The 20,137-nt window shown below is 39.7% G+C and overlaps 1 protein-coding gene across 1 annotated transcript in view; it reads left to right on the top strand.

Moving 5' to 3' along the window:
• The first annotated feature begins 740 nt into the window (after window positions 1-740).
• LOC108653980 (small ribosomal subunit protein mS37) overlaps window positions 741-20,137 on the top strand; it is a 145,718-nt gene continuing 126,321 nt past the window's right edge. Inside the window, exon 1 of the mRNA XM_089261854.1 lies at window positions 741-752. The gene's annotated coding sequence lies outside the window, so the exon portion shown is untranslated. The remainder of the gene's footprint in view (window positions 753-20,137) is intronic.

Genomic DNA, 20,137 nt, shown 5'->3' with positions numbered 1-20,137 from the left:
TTCGCATAAATATTCAAAAGCAGCCCCGAAAAACACACATAACAAGCCGCATCCTGTGCATCGTGGCATTGCCTTCAAGAAATTCCTAGAACGCCTTCTTTAGCTTTTAGACAGTTTGTTTGTTTTTTTGTTTTTTGCATTTGCCTAGCGGGCTTCTTGCATAAATTCATTTGTATTTATGTTTTTTGGTGTTTAATTTTAAACAGTTGCAGGGGTAAACAACCTGCTTGCTTAGCTCTGTCTATAACAGAACTTTGTTTTAAATGGCTTGTATGTATGCATGTGATTAATGAGTATTTTGTATATATAAAACTAAAATTTTGTATATATTCCATTTTATGCAAATATATATTTCTTCAATGAATTTTAGCTTAAATAAGCTTGTCACTTTTGCATATAAATATGAAAGATTCATCTTCTCTTACATATGTATATATTTTGTTATTTTATGCAACTTCCTGCGCCGCAAGCGTTTCCTGTTGCATACACAAAACCCAAACGAAACCGAAACCGAAATGAAATGAAGAGACAAAAAATAAAATGTTGCTTTTCCGACGGCAAGGCAAGACTTAGTATATATGCATATAGACATATCTCGTATAGGCATATCTATAATAATTTTCGCTGTATATTTCATATACATTTTTATGGCTCGGCTTTGAAGTCAAACTTGGCGCTCAATAATAATTTCATAATTATGGGTTATCTGGCGGTCGCATTCGTAAATAAAAAGCCAAACGGCAAAAAAGGCGGTAAGAATACAAAAAAAGGAAAGAAAACTAAAACTTTATCACTGAATTGTTGTTGTTTCATCGTGTCCGAGATTGATTGTCGCTAATGGGCGTGATATGGCTAAGACTCAAGCGATTCCAGGGAAATGCGCTGATACAGATACAGATACAGATACAGATACAGATACAGATACAGATACAGATACAGATACAGATACAGATACAGATACAGATACAGATACAGATACAGATACAGATACAGATACAGATACAGATACAGATACAGATACAGATACAGATACAGATACAGATACAGATACAGATACAGATACAGATACAGATACAGATACAGATACAGATACAGATACAGATACAGATAGTTTCATCTACTTCTAAAATTGCACACATACATTGAAAGCTACAGATACAAAGACCAGCTAAGATACAGCTACAGCAAATAGTTAACACACACAAAGACAACCGTCACAAACTAGCGTTGCAGTGGGGTACAAAGTAATTGTTTTAATTGCTCCGCTCAGGCCGAAAGTAGATCAGGCGGCATTAGTTTTAAGTCAAGCTGGTTATATAGGAAGTCGCCATCGCCAGACCCGCAATTAATTGCGACCTTGACCATATATAAAAAAAAGGCGCGCAGCTCTACTTTTCGTATCTTGTAGTTTGAAATCTGTTAAAGGTGCGCTCGCCTAACGGTATTTAAGAGGAGCAAACAGTAAATACACAGCATATTTTTATGACTTTTAGCTCGTGCGGCGAACGCGTCAGTCTCAGCGATCATCAACATAAAATCCCAAAAAAAAAAGTAAGTCGAAAGGATGCCGACGTGCAAAAGAAAAAGCTAAGGCTGGACATAGACCTGGAGCTGGAGCTGGAGCTGTTGCTGCGACTGCGTCTGCGGCTTCGGTTGAACTGTTGGCGGCACTCATCACGCCGTGATTCGCAAGATGATGGATTGCGTTCACTTTTGATGTATCTGCCACTTTCAGCTCACAATTTAATGCCACGTCCAATGGGGCACTGCCTAATTGCTTCACTGTGTGTGCCGAGAGTGCTGTCCCTGCACCTGCCCCTGCCACTGTCTCTGCCTCTGCCTCTGTCTCTGCCTCGCGCATCATTTCCATTTCCGTTAAGGCCGCCGGGCAGTTGTCGCCCAGCCCGTCTTGGCCAACGCCTGGTATTTGATATTAATTCGATATCAACAACAAAGTCAAATGTTAAGCAAACTTTCGTTTTTTTTTTTCGTTTTTGTAGTTTGAGGTAATTTTTTTCAACTAAAGTTTTTTTAATTCTTTTTTTGCTGCCTGCCGCGCCGCCGTTTTAAGCATATCCTGTGCTCGCGGCACATCCTTCGCCTTGCCCCGCGAAACATAATTGGCGTCTGGGGGCGTGGCAGTGCCCAAGCCCGCAGAATCAGACTTGTGTCTAACATGCGCCAAGGCCTGCATTTCAGAGCAATGTGAAGTTGCCCCAAAGCCTTTTTCTTCAAAACAAGGGGCATGCGCTCTAAGCACAGTGGGCCTCACCTAGGCGCGTAACGGTATTAAATACGAGTGTATATGTCTGTGTGTTTATGTGAGGCAGTCTTAATTGCCAGTTGTTAGATATGGGCACGTTTTCCAAGGAATCCAAAGGAATGCTAAATGCGTCATGCGATATCCAAAGACTTTGTATAGTATATACATATACATATATCTCTATCTCAGCTATGTTATCATTAGAAAACATGCAATCCCAACTATTTTGATAAGCCCAAAAAATATTCAAGTTAACAAACATCAACGAAAACGATTTCCTCTACGTAAAAAGGGTGTAAAGAATAAAACAAAAACTTGCTTAATTGCATTTTCGCTAATGAATTTGCGGGAACCAAAGCGCTTTAAGATCAATGTATTCTTTGCATATATACATATATAGATATGTATATAGATATATATTTGTTCTTCTTCTGCCTTTTAGCCGCTCCAATCATTAACCCAAAATTTAAGAAACTGTCAAAATTCATCAATGAAACGTGCTGAGAGACGGACAGCTGGACAGACTGCGAGACCGATGGACAGACAGTGAGAGAAGGAGAGGGAGGGTGAGAGAATGAGACGGACGCTGTCTGTCGTTAGAGTTTGACCCCCAGCGCCGACGAGTCCAGTTAGAAACACTCAATTAATTATACAAAGGTCGTCTTTGGGGCACAACACATTCAAAAAACATCTGCCAAGCGAATGGGTGAATGCGATTCAGTCAAGGGTTTACAATTTCATTTCCAACTGAGCTTTAGCATCTGTCACTGTATTTAGATATAACTCGAGGATAAGCAAGATATTCATAATGATTGTAATCAAGAGAATGGAAGCTGCTTTTGTTTATGACTCAAAGTGAAATGTTTCATTGCTTGTCTTTAGATTTGTTCTTTCCTAAAATGGATCTAGTGGATAAAATATAGAATGTTGAATGAAAAAAAACGAAAATTCAGATATGACTACCGTTTGTCTTGATTATAGCCTAACCAAAGATGGCTCGGAGACATCTTGGTCCACTCACGGTCAATAGGTCTCTTCAGCAACTCGAGGCGGCTAAATGTTTAATATAAATATATACATTTAACATTGTGTATGAAAGCAAGAGAAAGAGAAGTTCTCAGCATTTTCGCTATTTAAATATATATTGTTGTTGATAAATCAAAGTGTGAACATAACAACAAAAATTATTAGCCAATAGCATATACTTAAAATGTGATTATTTGCTATAAATATTTGCAATTTATTCCCAGCTTCGTCGTTTACATAATATTTAACTAAATAAATCATTTGCTTCCTCTAGACATTCACTATTGAAAGATTGAGCTGTTTGTGGCAGTGGATTATTTTATGATACTCTTTCATTCGGCTGTCCATTCACTGATTATTCTGACAAACATTTTCTGTCTATCAAGATATTCATGATACCAAATACACCCGCGGCCATCTACAACGGTTGGCTCCGTCGGTTTCTTCACTCATGTTCGGTGTTCTTCCTCTTGTTCTTATTTCATTTTCATACACTTTTTTCTTATGGTTTTGCCATTGACAAATGGATTGGCAAGTCGGCTGCAGTGTCGGGCAGAGTCAAAAAAAAAGAAAAAAAAAAAATAAACATATATAAGCCGCGGAGACGGCAGCAAAAACTCATCAATTAAAAGTGCTAATGGCTATAATAATGATATGTTAATATCACTCGTAGCTATAACTATGCTGTTGCTTTTGTTTTTGCGCTCCAGCTAACTGCGTTTTCGTTTCAGTTAACCCGGCCAAGCAAAAACTGAGAAAAAGTTAACACTGCTAGGAAAAAAGCGGAACTCTAATCACACGATGCTCCAAGACTTTGGCCATAGCCCTAAGAATGTTCCATGATTAATTAATGTATTGGCGACTCTTATGAAAAGCCACAGTCAAAACAGAGAGAGAAAAAAAAAACATAACATTTCTCAGCTCACTTCATTAGCGCATTTCTTTATTTGAAAAATATCAGAAAAATATGTAGATATATATATGCGTGTGTGTGTGTGTGTATATATGTATATGTGGAAGCGCGATCGGTGGCCCAAACAACTCTCGATATGTGTCATATTAATTAAGTTTTGTATTTTTTTGGCACAACCGTTGCGGATGTGATGCAAGGCAAACTTCCATTCCAACTCCAACTCCAACTCCAACTCAAAGTCGACTCGTGGTCATAGAAAGTGGTTTCTTGGCTGCGGCAGGTGCTTTAACAGGTGTTTATACAGCTAGCTAAGGCACGTATAAGCTTTTAGCCCAAAAAACTGGCATAGCACACTTGGAAAAGGGGGCTGTGGTCTAAGTGCAGCGGAGAGGTATTGCATGGAATAGAAGCATGCAGAAGGTTTGCAAGGTTTGGATCATATATAAACTGTAAATTTGTCAAACTTTGTCTTTCGAAGCAGCATCAAAAACTGTGCTAATAAATATTTAAATGTTAAATTTACATATTTTAATATAATTCATTTACAGCTTCATATAAAAGCTTACAACTTTTTGCATTCTCCATGAAATTTTATATATGTTGTGCTGTACGTTAATAATAATAATTGGTAATTTCTATATTTTTCATATATTTAAATATGTATATATTACACCTTATATATATTATATTTTGTGTTGAAGGCATATGGGAATCAATTACTTTTATTGAGGATAAAAATATTTACTGATGTATAGCTAAAATTCTGAACAGAAACTAAATGAGTTCCTATATAAAAGCCTCAGTAAAAATCATCAAAAAGTTATTCTAAAATGTTGCACATATTCACATAAACATAAATATTTTCTTTTATACAATTTTACCCTAGTTCTCTGGCATTACAATGTTATTGTTAAATTTTTCTCTTTATTGCAGCCCCTTCTATTGGAAGTATGTACTTGCCTCAATAAAAATTCTCTCATAATAAACAATGTATTTTTTATGTGAGCTTTAGCCAATAAGACAAATTACAAATAAATTGACTTATATATTTTATTTTATTTTTTGTTAAATTAACATTTTGTATACTTTTTAAGCCTATGTGCCCACGTATTCTGGACCATTTCATATATTTATATATATAAATATAACGTCTTCCTCCTTTTTTGGTATAACTGATTTATAACTTCAATCAAACTCATGAATATGCACACACGCGTGTGTGTTGGCAGCCGCAGGCGGTACACTAACTGATTTATGACTGAAAATAAGCAGAGCTACAAAAGAGACACAGCTAAAGAGATCTGGCTGTGGCTGATCCCCAACTATTATGGCCAGATACAGCAGAAGAAATATGAAATGCGAGTTGGGCATATGCAAAAGGACAAGGCGCAGGTCAAGCTGGGTGGGGATACCCCAAAGGATAGGGGAATGCGGGCTGGCGTGCGCTCATCGACAGGGCCAATTGCCAATAAATAAGCCAAGGCTCCAATTCTGGCTGCATTTTTTCCAGCATTTTTCCAGATTGATACGTGCTGGAACGCGGACCCAAATGAAGAACCGGACATGGACACATGGATGTGATATATGCGTCTGCGTCAGCTCAGAGGTCTCTCGCAGGGTCCACCAGGGTCGCTGGCTGGGTCTCAGGCCCGTCATGCGTATGCCCTAATGATTGGTTAGCTGTGTGCGCGAGGTTAAGAATTATTGTTGAACTTCTGGCGGATGTAGTGCATCATTTGCAGGCGCTAATGATAGGTCAGCGCTGATGTGAAATGCTTAGCTTAGATACAACATTTGCTTGCAGTTTAATTGATGCCAGACAAAATGAAATTTATGCATCCGCCGGCTCTACGGCTATATTGCCCAAATCTCTCTATAAGAATATTCCCACTTGCTTTTTTTTTTTTTTTGGTTTTCGTTTTTGGCACATCCGAAACTTGCGACGGCAGCCATTGGGTGCCATAGCCCAAAAGCTCGGCCATTGCGTGTTTGGAGGCCATCACAGAGTCCGCAGAAATTGCAGCCAATTGTAATGCAAAAGTTCTATTCCGGGCAGGCGAAGCCAACGCCAACGCCAACGGCAACGCCAACGCAATTCCAGCCCTGCGGCCAATTTACAGTTTAACTTTTTGTGGCTAGATATTTGGCCAAAAGTTTGTTATTGCTGTTGTTGTTGCTGTTGCTACTGCTGCTGTTGTTGGGTAACAAGTTTGGTAAAATTTGCGTTTCCGGCATTTGCAAATTTACAATTCGCGCCTTGCATTTTGACAGAGCTGCAGCCAGACTTGGGTGGTTGGCTGGGTGGGTCAATGTGTGGGTGTGTGCTCATGTGTGTGTGTGTGGGTGTGTGTGTGTGTGCTTGTGGTGTGTAGGTGGTTAGCGCTGTCTGGCCGCACTAACTGGCAAACCGTTATGTAAACGTCTTTGCGCGCACGTGCGCCTCCCCCTTTTTATACCCTGTGGCCCCTTTGAAGTGGGCAGCAGAGGGCATGCTGATTTGAAGAATTCGTATGGAACTCGCAGTAGAAATGTATTTCTATTCTAATCTATTCTATTCACTACTCCACATCCATTGAATGAGCCTTCTGCTGGCTCATCTGTTTGCTTATAAATGGACTTTATATAGATATAAACAGATAGACGGTATGAGCTCATGAAACTAAGAAACTAAAGAATTGAAGGTCCTGCTATAAATTAACAAATATTTATATTGGGTTTAACTATCAACATTTTACTAAAATTATGGATAGTTAAAGTTAAGTCTAAACTCTATAAGTAAACATATACAAATTTATATGCTCGTCTAAAATCTATTTAATATAACTTTAAATCTATTTCATATAACATGGCCAGCTCTGCTGATGTCTATTTAGAGCTTTTCTGTTATTCCAGCTTTACATACCAAATGGGCTCACAGATAACTTCTTCTTCAAGTGGATGAAGCTGAGCTATTTGGCAAGGATATCTTCTAGTTGAGCACATCCATGGCTTGCACACTTTCTACTATTTTATGTTATTTTGTGCCCTGCTTGTTTTGGCAAATGTTTATGGCTTTGCAGCGCCCTAACTTGGCTTTGGCATGCAACTGCAACTGCTGCTCCTGCTGCCACATGGTCTGTCTCACAGGGTGGTGCCTGGGGGTGATGTTGGTGGTTATGTTGCTGGTGGTGGCGCCATAAGTTCACACTCAACGGCGGCCGCAAAACGGAAACGTTGACAGGCTTATGGCCGAATGGCTTATGGCATTGGGGCGGCTGCTCTATTGACTCAATAATCACAAGTAAAACGAGATCTGTACAGTGCACGCTGGCTAAGCTGAACAAGATCAACCGCTTTTTTTTTGTTGTTGTTGTTGTTGTTCTCTGTTTTCCTTTATGGCGCTCCGCTCCCATATAAATCACTTGCACAAAGTGCGCCAAACAAAACGAAACGTCAAATTAAAATGCAAATTTAATTGATGTATCGTATCGGTCAGCAGCAACTAGTTGCCAGACTCTGTATACACACACGCAACTCACACACACACACACACGCACACACTGCAGTAAAGACTAATCATTAGACGCAAGTCAGAGTCAGCGCTTTGCTCTACAAAAAAAAAAAAAAAAAGAAAAATAATAAAAAAAAAAAATGTGCAGCGGAAATTACACGAAACACAGACATAGCCATGGCCTAATGCAATCTTATGGCTGCAACTTTGCCGCAACTTGGCTGACTGCAGTCAGGTTGGCAGTTTGCAATTTGAAACGCTGCAGCTAATTACACGCATTTCGCATTCGGCCACAAGGAGTGCCCCCCATTGCCACAATCCGTGTCGATTTGCCTGGCAGACATGCGGCATGGCAGGATACGTGCTCTTCGACTATTAAGTAATAGTTGTTGTCCACCTAATATGAGTGCTTGCAGCAACTTTAGAGGGCGTGCTGCTGCACCAACAACTGGCCAGCAGGCAGCAGGCGACGGGCAACGGGCAACGGGCAGCGCATCAAAGCCAAAAGACATTATCAAAGCAGCTGCAACTGTAAACGCTGCGAGGACATTATCATTAGGTAAGCGCCCCCCATTTACCTCCACAATTCGTTTGCCTTTTATATCAATTGAGCCGAAGCTATTCACGAGTCTTTCATTTGAATGGGAATCGCGCTCTGTTTCAATTATCTATCAGCAATTATGAATATGCAAGTTATTCTTGTGAAAGTTGCATTTGATGAAAACTTTATTTGATAGATGTCTATAAAATAATAATATAATAGATAGTATAGGTAATAGAGTAATGGTCATGACAAGTATGCAAAGATTGAGAGAATTTGTTTAGTTATGAATTTGAATATATGTATGAAAATATGAATATTATGTATAGCAATGCTTAGCTATATTTTAGATATGACGTTACAGACTATAGTTTTCATTGATATATTGTTCTTATATTATTCTTTATTATGAATTATATTATACCAGAGAAATTTGTATTGGGATTATTCAAAGATTTTTTCTAAACAAAATTTGACAAAGGTTTGAATTTATCTAAAAATGTGTAGTACCGTCGGTCTTTTCAGCTTTAGTTTATTAATGCAAGTTTATTAACGAAAAATAGATCTTAAATCTAACGATTTAATATACATATATTTTACAATATAAATATATATAAATGTATTATGTATATATAATGTATGTATGTATATGTATGTATATATAAATGTATATATAAATGTATAAATGTATATAAATGTATTAAGATTTGGATTCTACAGCCCAAAGGTATTATACATATATTTATATTGTAAAATATGTTTATATTGAATCGTTAGACTTTAGATTTATTTTTCGTGTTTAATTAGAATTTGTGTCAATTAAAACTTAGATCGCAGTAGAAAAAAGTTTGTTTAAACAGTATTTACTTTTATTAGTTCTTAAAATGCTTCTAATTGATAAGGATCGACAATAAAAGTCATCGCTGTTCGAATTCGGCCCCTGAGCTTGACAGAATTAACTAGTCTAATGGATAGGTAATGCATCAGAGAGCCCTAATGTCATTCCTTTTTAATTTTACGAGATTAGATTTAGAAGGAACTAAATCATGAAGATTTGATTGCCAAAAAATTGTAGTACATAAATTGAACTGCCAGGAGTAAGAGTAGGAATGGGCTGCACATAAGAGGGCCAAAAAATTCACTCGTGACTGATAAGTGCTTTGCTGATATATTGAAATAATAAATTTCATATTATCAAAATAGAAAATTAAATATACTAATATGTTGGTAGCATCTAGCGCTCTAGCACTATCAATTTAAGTTCTGGCTTTGGGCCAAGTTTACAGCTACAGCATATTGGCTTATAATAGTTTCTGTTTGGCCATTGCTGTTATGCTGTAACCCCAAAAGGTAACTACAGTTGAGTAGCTCCGCAATTTGGCGGATAAAGTTCAGCGCATCGAGTCGGAAAGGTGTCTTTCAATGTCAGCGATGGAGGCAAAAGTCAAAAGACAACCAACAAAATTTGCAACTAGCGACGATGCGAGTTGAGCAACAGCAACAGTAACAACAACAACAACAACAATGGCTTGAAGACAACATTGATCGATGCCAGGCAGTCAATGGCAAAGAAGTCTAAAGTATCGATTTTGTACATGCAGATGCAGCGAATGTATCTGACAGATACTTTATGCAGACACACACACACACACACACACACACACACACATGTATGCCTGCATGTTCTTGAAAATTTGAAATTGGCTTCGGCTGCTGTCGCTTTGCATGCAAGCCATTTGTTGTTGCCAAGTTTCAGGCCAAGACTTCGTCTCATTTTTATTTATTTTTTTTTGTTTTTGCTTGTGCTGCAGCTGCAGCCAGTTGTGGCCAAAATGGCTGCCAGAGCCATGGACCAGGCCCAGAGACCCATGCACAGGCCTGCTTATTTTTCATCTCGTTGCTGTTGTTGTTGTTGCTCTTGTGCTTTATCGTCTGCTGGAAATCTGCGCACGTTTTGCGAACTCCGACGCCGACGCCGACGCCGCTTTGGTTGGCTGGGGGCCCTTGAAGTTTTGTGTCTTGCTCTTCGCCATCTCGACATTTGGCTTATCTTTGGTCTTGCCAGCATGGCTGCAATATATGTATATACACACATATATATAGTATTTTTATATATATATTTTTTTTTCTTCTTTCACAAGAAATCTTGAGCGTCAGTTGCAGTCGCCCGCCGTTGCCCGCTGGCCAAGCTGTCAGCCAGTTGGCAGCGTGTTTGTTAACATATTGTATTTTGAAGGCGTGGGAGCCGCACTGCAGCCCGGGCACAAGACGACAGACAGACGGCGCGGCGAGGCACTGAAGCAAGCGAAGCCACGTTTTAATGCAGGCAGTTTTTTTTTTTTCTTGGTTTTTTCTCTTCTTGTTGCCTTTTTACCTTTTTGGCTGCTTTAAACGCCATTTTTCCCTTGACTTGGTTTGCCTGGGTCGCTTTGGCGTGCCAACACTTGAAGCTGGGGCATTCTTTTTGGCCGCGCTGTCTATTTTCTAAGCCGGGGCCATGTTATTTGTCAATGCATGACAATTTTATTGGCTTTCGGCTGCCCTTCGCCAGGCTTGATGGACATCGTTGTCTCTCTCTCTCACTCTCCTCAACTCTTTTGCGGTTTGTGCCACAGACACTTTAATTTCGTGCAGCCAGGCACATGGAGAAGTTTTGCGCTGCGTGCGCAATGCCAGAACGCGACGGCGTCTGCAGGCTCCATTTAAAGCCTGGCACGAAGTAAATCACATCACGACCAGGCTAAGCCAAGCCAAGCCAAAGCCAGAGCAGACCAGATCAAGCCAAGCCAAGCTGAGCCGGGCTTTGAAGCCGTTGCGCTGCAGCTGGACATCGATACGAGATCGAGCTAATTATATAGTTTGATTTGTGTTGCCGATATTTGGTGATTTGCGCTAAGGCGGCAAATCATGATCTACGGGTGTCGGAAAATTCAAGGAAAAACGTTAATTTGCCAGACCGAAAAAACAAAAGCGAATAAAACATAGAAACAACTCGATTTGAATGCGGCGTTGGCGTCGCTGCTGGCAGTTAAGGAAATCACACGGAATCGTGGCCAGTTTCTACCATTTTTCTCTCTCTCAATTTTGTTTCTACTATTTTTTTTTTTTTCACTTTCAACTGCAGCTAAGAATTCATTGTCTTGCTTGGCTTGGCTTGGCTTGGCTTGGCTTGGCTTCACTCGTTTCCATTGCAGAGCCCCGCGGGCCACATTCCAATTGTGGCGGCTCCGTCGCCATTTCTGTGGTTGCAGCGGTGGCTCTGGTGGTGCAGTTGTTGCTGTTGCTGCTGCTGGTGGTGGTGGCATGTATTTTGCATATTGACGCGCGGCATTTTGTAAGCACATTTCACAGCGCAATTGGCATCGACAACAACAACAACAGCAACAACAACAACTTGAGCGGTGTTTCGTGCCAAGATAACCCAACGATAACTTTTTTTTTTGTATTTTTTTTATTTTTTTGCCACATGCATGTGGGGCCCAGAGCACCTTTGGCAAATGTAAAATAACTCACGACATCTCGACAAGCCGAAGCTAGAGCCAGCCCCAGCTACATGAGTCATGGAAAAAATCTAAAAAACAACTGGAACAGCAGCTAGCACGACCCCAAGTCAATCGGCAAATCAACGCCAACACTCGCCCGCAAAATATAATATAGGTAAATACACATACATATATACATATATCATGTACATGTATGCAATAGAAAAACAACTACTGACATTTTTATTGAGTGTCTGTTTGATGGACTTGAAACATCACGCCACGTTTGTTTTTCCACTGTATTATGCTTTGCAGTTAATTCTAGCTATCTGTCAAGCCCCTCAAGCAGCGGCGAGAGATCCATCAAAATAACTAAAGAGCAGAGTAAAACATTTGCTCGCTGTTGTTGTGTTCAATCAACACAGCAGTTAGTTATAGTTGGGATCGTAGGACTAACTTTTGAATAAGTTGATATGCGAATATATCTTTCATATATATTAGAGTATATATATATACATATATATTAAAGTAAAATATAATATATATATTAAAGTATAATAACAATAATAATAATAATAATTAATAAGTATAGCTGAAGTTTCTGTCAGTGTAATCACAATAAATACTAAATTGGAATTTCTTTTGGGCTCTAGCTTGCCTTTGCAGCTAACAGAATAAACCTTTTAAAAGTAATATTGTCAAACTCTATTTAAACTGTAATTTGATAACACATTTTAATAAGTATTGTATACAGAATATAAATACAAATATAATAGCATATACATTCAACAACAGATTTCCAGGCTTCGGCTTAAGTTGCTTCTGCATTAAGTCAGATTTTTCTCATTAAGTGCAGTTATTTTATTCACGATCTTAAAAGATCGGTGTAATTTTTACTCGTATATCTAAATATACTCGGAGATATTGTTAGTTACATCTTTTGTTTTTTTTTTTTTTATTTCTAGTTTTCCTTTTTTGTATTACTCAAAGTTTTTCTATTTCTAGCTATAAAATACAGGCTTTCCAGATCTACGACGTCTTACTGTAGGCAAAGATGAAGTTTTACTTTTTATATTATTGAAGAATTTTAAGAGTCTTCAATAAAGAATTTCTTAGTTAAACAAATTGGCGGACGTGTGTATAGCCGGAGAGAAAATAAACAAATATTATATATATATATATATTTATTTATTATATATATATATTTATATTATATAAATATAGTTATGTGATATGTGCGATAGATATGTGATAAATTTACGATACAATATGTAAGACTAGAAATTAAGCAACTTTATAAAAATTTTAATAAAAAATATATTTAAAATTTATGCTAATAAAAATGTTTATTAAATATTTATTAAATATTTTTAATCCGACAGTTTAAGGAATTGATCTTCTTCAATTAAATACTAAGCAAATATATTTAATAAATGTTAGGTTCTTAAAACACCATTTACAATACATAAAAAAAATGTTAAGGCTTAAAGAAGTTGCCTAAAAAGCATTCACGACATCCAAGTGGCTATCCTCTCGAGCTGCACTTAACTCGCGTCTGGCCACGAGCTGCGTGGCGTTGGGTACTTGCTTGTTGACCCTAAACTGCTCTGGCCCGGACACCCGTCCAGCCGCAATTCGCTCGAATCAATAACCATATATCATAAGTATATATAGTTAGGCCCAGGCTTGAACATGGACTATGCGGCGAGAGCCCTGCTTCAGCTGGCAGATTGCAAATTTCTTCATCATGGGATCGCACTGTGGTCGGATGCTTTGGGTATTGCCCACCGCCCGCCCATACGAATGGGCGCATTTTGATAGGACTTTTGATTTATTACAAATTGAAGTTGATTTTAATCGAGTGTTTGCCAAAGTCCGCACGCTTCAAAACTGGCGGTGGGTTGGGCCGATCGCTGCAGCGATGCTGGGCCGATGGATACGATGGATACGATGGTTGCCGATGCTGACGGGCTGATTGATGAGCAGAGCAGCTGTCGAGCGCGTTTGAAATTTATGACAAAATATATGAGACGCTGTTTATCAAGTTGAGGCGATCGCGGCACGCTGCGAATATTAATTGGAGTTACTTTTCGGAAAGTGTTTTCCATTTAAATTGAATCTACGCCGGAGCCACCAGATACACATAGTCCAGGTCCATGGAATATTTTTTTTTTATATTTTGTATTATAATGTGATTATTTATGCTGGAAGCTGGTGGATCTGGTTGCTTTGGCTGTGGGTCTGGCTGTGGCCCATCTTTTTGACACTGATGGGCAGATGAATTCGCAACGGCAACAACAACAACAACAGCAACGCATGCAACGAATTGATTTCGAAAATTACAGTAATTTTCACAATTTTCTAATTATTTAATCGATTATTGATTTTTGATGTGCGCTAAGTGGCTCACTTAGTGCGTGAGAAATTGATGTGAGAAATCAATGGATGATGGGATGAGGTGTTGATTTGCTTGACGATCATTATGCTTGTGAATGTGTGTGTGTGTGTTTGTGTGTGTGTGTGTCATACGGGAGCAACACTTGCTCAGCTGCTATGTTGGTGTAGGCGTAGCAAAAGCTAACCACCGGCTAATGACTCAATTAGGCAACAATTTGTTATGGAAATTACCAACTCGCTCGCTTGCTGGCCAAAGCAAAAGCAAAAGTCAAACCCACACACATAGCCAAAGAGAACAACAACAACACACACACAAATTGTTGCCAATTGAGACGAAAGTGAAAACCAATTTAAGTGTCGCTTCCACCTCTCGAGCTGTTCTTCTGTAATTTTCTATGGCCCAACACACAAAACTGACCATTGGCGGGTGTTGCCAACTGAAATTGATGATGGCCTAAAACAGTTCTGAGCCCAAATACAATGATAATGATAATGCTGATGACGAACGTAATGAGCTGCAATTGCTGCGCTTTTGGAGTGTGCCACAAATTCTGCAAACAAGACTGAGAGAGTGAGAGAGGGAGAGAGAGAGAGAGAGAGAGAGAGCGAACTGATTACACTTAAGTGGGCAATGCGATTTGTATTTGTGCCGTGGCCTAAGAGTAAAGTGGTCTTGTGGTTTCAGCCGCTGATCTTCAGTGGTATCGTTCAATCGTTGCAATCATTTCATGGTTTGAAGTATTAAGCATACGCAAGTCCATGAAATTGCTGCAATTATTGCGGTACAACTGTCACAGCCAGAACTCTTCACATTGAGGGATCTGTTTAGCTCGTATTGACTTCATTTCATGGTTTTTTTTTTTTATTTATTCCTTTTTTTGGTTGCAACTCATTAGAATGTCAACAAATTTCGCTGGCAGCGATTTAGTAAATTGGCTTCGACCCGCTTCCATATGCATAAGCCATATGCCACATGGCATATGCCATATTCATAGTCAAACGACTGTCAATTATTCTATGGACACATGGATGTGTCCACAACAGCAGCTAGCTTTTGTGTCCTTGTCAATTATTAAGTCAGAGAGTCGTAACAGTAACAGTAACAGTAACTGACAGCGATTCCTTTGAAATGCGTGAGGTCCTTTCGCATTTGAATTCAATTTACATTGAATTATTCAAACAATTGTGCCTACTATTTGTTTCCTGTGCGGCACTACCTGTACCTTTATATATTAGTATATATACATATACATATATATGTATATGGCTATGTCTACATCCAGGGAGAACTGCTTTCATAATTCGAAAATTTTGCTCAAATATTGACTTTCAATTATGGCAATTTGCATAGCCAATAGTGCGGCGAGTCTACCAATAATTAGCATAACATTATTTATACCGTTTGATTTGTCCTTTGAGCTGTTCAGCGACCTCACTCGATTCCTGGAAAAAACGCCGGCTAACTCTTTGGCTTATTCTTGGTAGTTGGTGGAGAAATAATTTACTTATAATTGATTATGATAACATAGAGATATACGGACACCTGGTTTTGTAAATATAATGTGATATGGTCACATTAGGGATTTTTAGCATTTAAATAACCATAAAACTACTTGTAGGGATTTTTAGCATTTTAATAACTAGAAAACTACTTTGGAATATTTGCTTGGTATGTGCTCTATGTAAATTATAAGTATATTAACTGAATGCAGGCGAAAATTATTGCATTAGTTTATCTACAATCTAAAGATCTATTATGTTTTCACGCTTTAATTATGTGTTGTGCATATTAACAGCTTTTATTCTATATTTGCCTCCATTTCCTCTCATATTCACCCTGAGAATTACACGCGATCAGTGAAAATCACTTTCTACTTCAATCTGTTCCTCTCGCATGCTCGCTTCCTTCTCTATCTTCCACTTTTATTATAAGCCTCTCCTGAACATTGGATTCACATAATATGATGTAATAATAAAAATAAAATAAATTTATGTATATTTCTATACATTAATTAGCATTAATATTATATACATAATTATTTTGTTATTGTTTATTTTGATAAATCATTTATAAACCACATACAAATATTGCTTCAGCTAACAAAATTATGGCCACCCTTAAGCAACATTAAGCACTGCTTGCCGCATATCCTGTCAAGCAGAACAAGCAAATGGCCGCAAAGCAGTTCTAAGCAGTGTGAAGCAGTTCAAATGCAGCAAAATAAATAAGAAATACAAAAAATATAAACATTTTGAGCGTCCATTTTGTGTTTCACGTTTGCTTTCGGCTTTTATTGTTGCTGCTTTTGTTTCCAAATGCGAACGAGCCGAACTATTTTGCATTTTTAATAAGCATTATCGGCGTTATTTAATTGACTGGCAATTTGAGAACAAAAGCGCGACAAGACAAGCTGCGAGGCTTGTTGCGAGCAGCTAATAAATTAATTATGCGATTTAATTGGGTGAAGACAAAGAGTGGCAGGCAAGCCGTCAGTGAGCCAGTCAGCCAGTCAGCCAGCTGGCAAAACACTTGCAACACTTGCCGCACTTAACCATGATTTTTTGGCGTGCTAACAATTTGTTAGCCGCGTCGCCCTGCCAAGAAGTTACTTGAACTTCGTTGAGTCGGGCAAAAACAAAGTCATTATTGACGCTGGCATGCGATGCAGTTGCAACAGTTGCTGCTGCCGCCGCTGTTGCTGCTGTTGGCAACTGCAGCCGTTCAGTTCTTTTGCCAAACTATGTGACATTTTTCAAATGCTGGAATAGCAGCAACAAAGCTTCAGCGACAAGTACAAAGTCAGCGAGCCGCCTGCATTTCCGCGCACTGGGAACGTGCAAACATGCCCCAAGGCAAGATTTTGCAGCTTGCCGCAACTGCTCTCTCTCCCTGTGTGTGTGTGTGTGTGTGTGTGGCTCACGCACACGAATTGAGTTTTGGGCAATGCAGCCGCAGTCAATGACAAACCGTCAGACAGTGTCACAATTCCTGTTGCAGCTCAGTTGCTGCTGCTGCTGCTGTTGCTGCTGCTGTTGCTGCGCATGTACTCACGCCTGTCTAAAGCTATTTAGCCAGCATTCATTCAAAGCGGCAGATGCAGTCAAGGCAAAGAGTCACAGTCACAGCCAGAGCCAGAGACCTGGCCAAGTCATGTCATTGTCATTCACTCAGTCAGTCAGCTAGCCGAGAGTCAGAGTCAGCTGCGGCTTCAAATCCCAATCAAATGTTGCTGCTGTTGCTGATTCTGCTGCTGCTGCTGCTGCGGGGAATGGTGAGAATTTCCTTTGTGGTCGTTCTCGGCGTTTTGTTAACAACAAGTGGAATGCAAACTTTCAGTTGCAGCAGCAACAACAGCAACAACAACAAGAAATAAAGTAAAATAAAATAATTTCGGGCAGCAACAGTTGCTGCTGCTGCTGCTGCTGTTGTTGTTGTATTGCGTTGACATCCTCAACATCTACGCCTCGACTCGCTAGCTCTCTCTTTCTCTCTCTCTCTCTCGTCACACTCGCTCCCGCTCTCTGCTTTTGGCGGCAACACATCAAAGGCTACAAAAGACAGCAAAGCAGCGGCTGCTGCTGCTGCTGCTGCTGCTGCTGCTGCTGCTGCTGCTGCTGCTGCTGCTGCTGCCGGCGTTTCTTTACCGCGCGGTATGATAAGAATTTCTCGTTGTTGCCAGCCTGTGCGCTTTGTTAGCGGTTCTGGCTCCGGCAAAACAGTGAGGCCGTCAGTTATTCGGCCTGACGTTCAGTCGGCCTTCCACCTGGGGTCACAAGCTTCAGGCACGAGGTTTATTAACCTTTTCTGCCCAGTCAAAAGTAGATTTTTCTCTTTTTTTTTCTTTTTTTTGCAAACGATTTAGTTTCGGGCTAAACTAATTCGGGTTCATCACTGATAAGACATATCAGGCTAACAGCTCAGTGTTGCCTCTATTGTGCGTGTGTGTGTGTGTGTGTGTGTGCGTGTGTTTGCGTGTGTGCGGTTGAATGCCTATCGTACGATTGCATCTGGGTCTAGGCGCTGACCGAGTTCCGTTTTGGCTATATTTAGAGGCTATTTGAATATTATTAAAGGCGGATAATTATATACACGCACACCCACACACACACACACACACAGAGACATTTTATAGGTCTGGCGATGCGAAACGCAAAGTGCACGCAGACAGCGGCAGCGGCAGCGGCGACGACGACGACGGCGGCGGCTGGGATGAGCAGCAGACAATGACATAGAAATGGGTCTCTGGTTTTATTTTCTCTATCTCTCTCTCTCTCTCTCTTTCTTTCTCTCTGTGTGTTTTTTTGTCGGTCTATGGAAACCTGCACTCACGCAGGTAATTATTATAATTATCTCGTAGGGGATGCATGAATGAGCAGGGTAGCAGGGTGTCGAGTCCTTTTTCGGCATCTCTCTAGAGCGTCCATCTTGTAGGCGTTGCCCAATAGCAACAGCAACAGCAGCAGCAACAGCAGCAGTGGCAACCAAATGTGACTTCGCAACTGACACTAATTACACGCCGCCCCACTGCGCTCATCCGGTGGTAGGTGGGCAGGGCCGGGCCGTGCCGGGCTGTGCCGGGCTGTGCAACCTGTGCCGCCAACGCCAACAGTCAAATGTACATATATATATATATAACCAATATGCATATAGAAATTCCTATGTATATATATATATATATATATATATATATATATATATATATATATATATATATATATATATATATATATATATATATATATATATATTATGCATATACAGTAAAGTCTGTATTCAAAAAGAGCTTCAACTGTTGGACCTTTTGCTTATATTCATAATAGCCAATTATTCTTGGTTTTTTACTTCAATTTAGTTAAAAGATATTAAAATACTTTAATCCTTGAAAGCTGATCTTATTAGACAAAATTTGTAGAGCCCCAAACCTGGGATTATGCAAAAGTCTCTCTTGACTACATTCGAGAAGAGCACATAGAACACATTTTATTAGATTTTTTTAAGCTTACAAATGAATATTAGTTTAATACTATTATTTTTCCAAACTTCATGCTACACCCCATCAGAATCTTGTTCAATGTTCCATATTTTCCTCTATGTTTATGCTCAACTTTTCATCTATTGCATTCTCATCAAAATATCCTAAAATAAAATAAAATTTAACTACATAAATCTTCACAAAATTCACGTTCCATCATGCTCAATTCCCATCCATTGCCTCTGCCTTAACCACTAAGTTTTACTGTAACCATTGCTGTTCGCTCATCCGAGCTTTCACTGTACATCTAACAGACATTCGAGTGTCGAGTTATTCCAGCATTTCGGCTTTAAAATCGTGCGTACCAAGTTTTTGGCCTTTGACGGCGTCTCGCACGTGCTGCAGATTATACGTTTCAATGACTTTGGCGACAGCAAAAATTACAACATTCCCCTCCATGGAACGTCTTGAAGTTGAAATGTGCGCGCGGCGCTGTTTCAATTTGTTGCCCATTGTTGTTAGTTGGTCGCTTAATTAAGTTGACGCCGCAATCAAATCAAATCCAAATCGCACGCATATGGAATGTCACCACCAAGCAGGACAACAGCGAAGCCAACGAAAGTAAGAGAGAGATGGAGAGAGAGAGAGAGAGACGACTGTCCATCTCTTTCCTTCGCTGAGCCAGCTGTCAAGGACTCGAGCATATGCTCCCGCTGCTTTTCTCGCTTAGCTCGCAATCAAATGCGCGCTGATTTGACTCTCGCTCTATAGGGCAGCGTCTAGAGAGGCGGGAGTCAGCGCGTGTGGTCTGCTAATTCGCTTTAAAGGCCTTTCAGCATCGTTGGCTGTCTGTCATCTCCCCAGCAGCAGCAGCAGCAGCAGCAGCAGCAGCAGCATCGTTAAGTCATTTATTTACTTCATTCATTTATTCATTCATTGATTCAAATGCAGCCAGGAATTGAGCTCATTGTCCAAATATTGTGTGCAGGGATTCGGTCATAGCCTCAAGTGCTTAGGGGGATGTTCAGGACTCTGATGTGCATATTATACAA

The sequence above is a fragment of the Drosophila navojoa genome, chromosome 5 (assembly GCF_054131105.1).
Source record: "Drosophila navojoa isolate 15081-1374.11 chromosome 5, UAZ_NAV_1.0, whole genome shotgun sequence".
Classification (NCBI taxonomy): Eukaryota; Metazoa; Arthropoda; class Insecta; order Diptera; family Drosophilidae; genus Drosophila; species Drosophila navojoa.
This window is presented reverse-complemented; position numbering and strand designations above follow the sequence as displayed.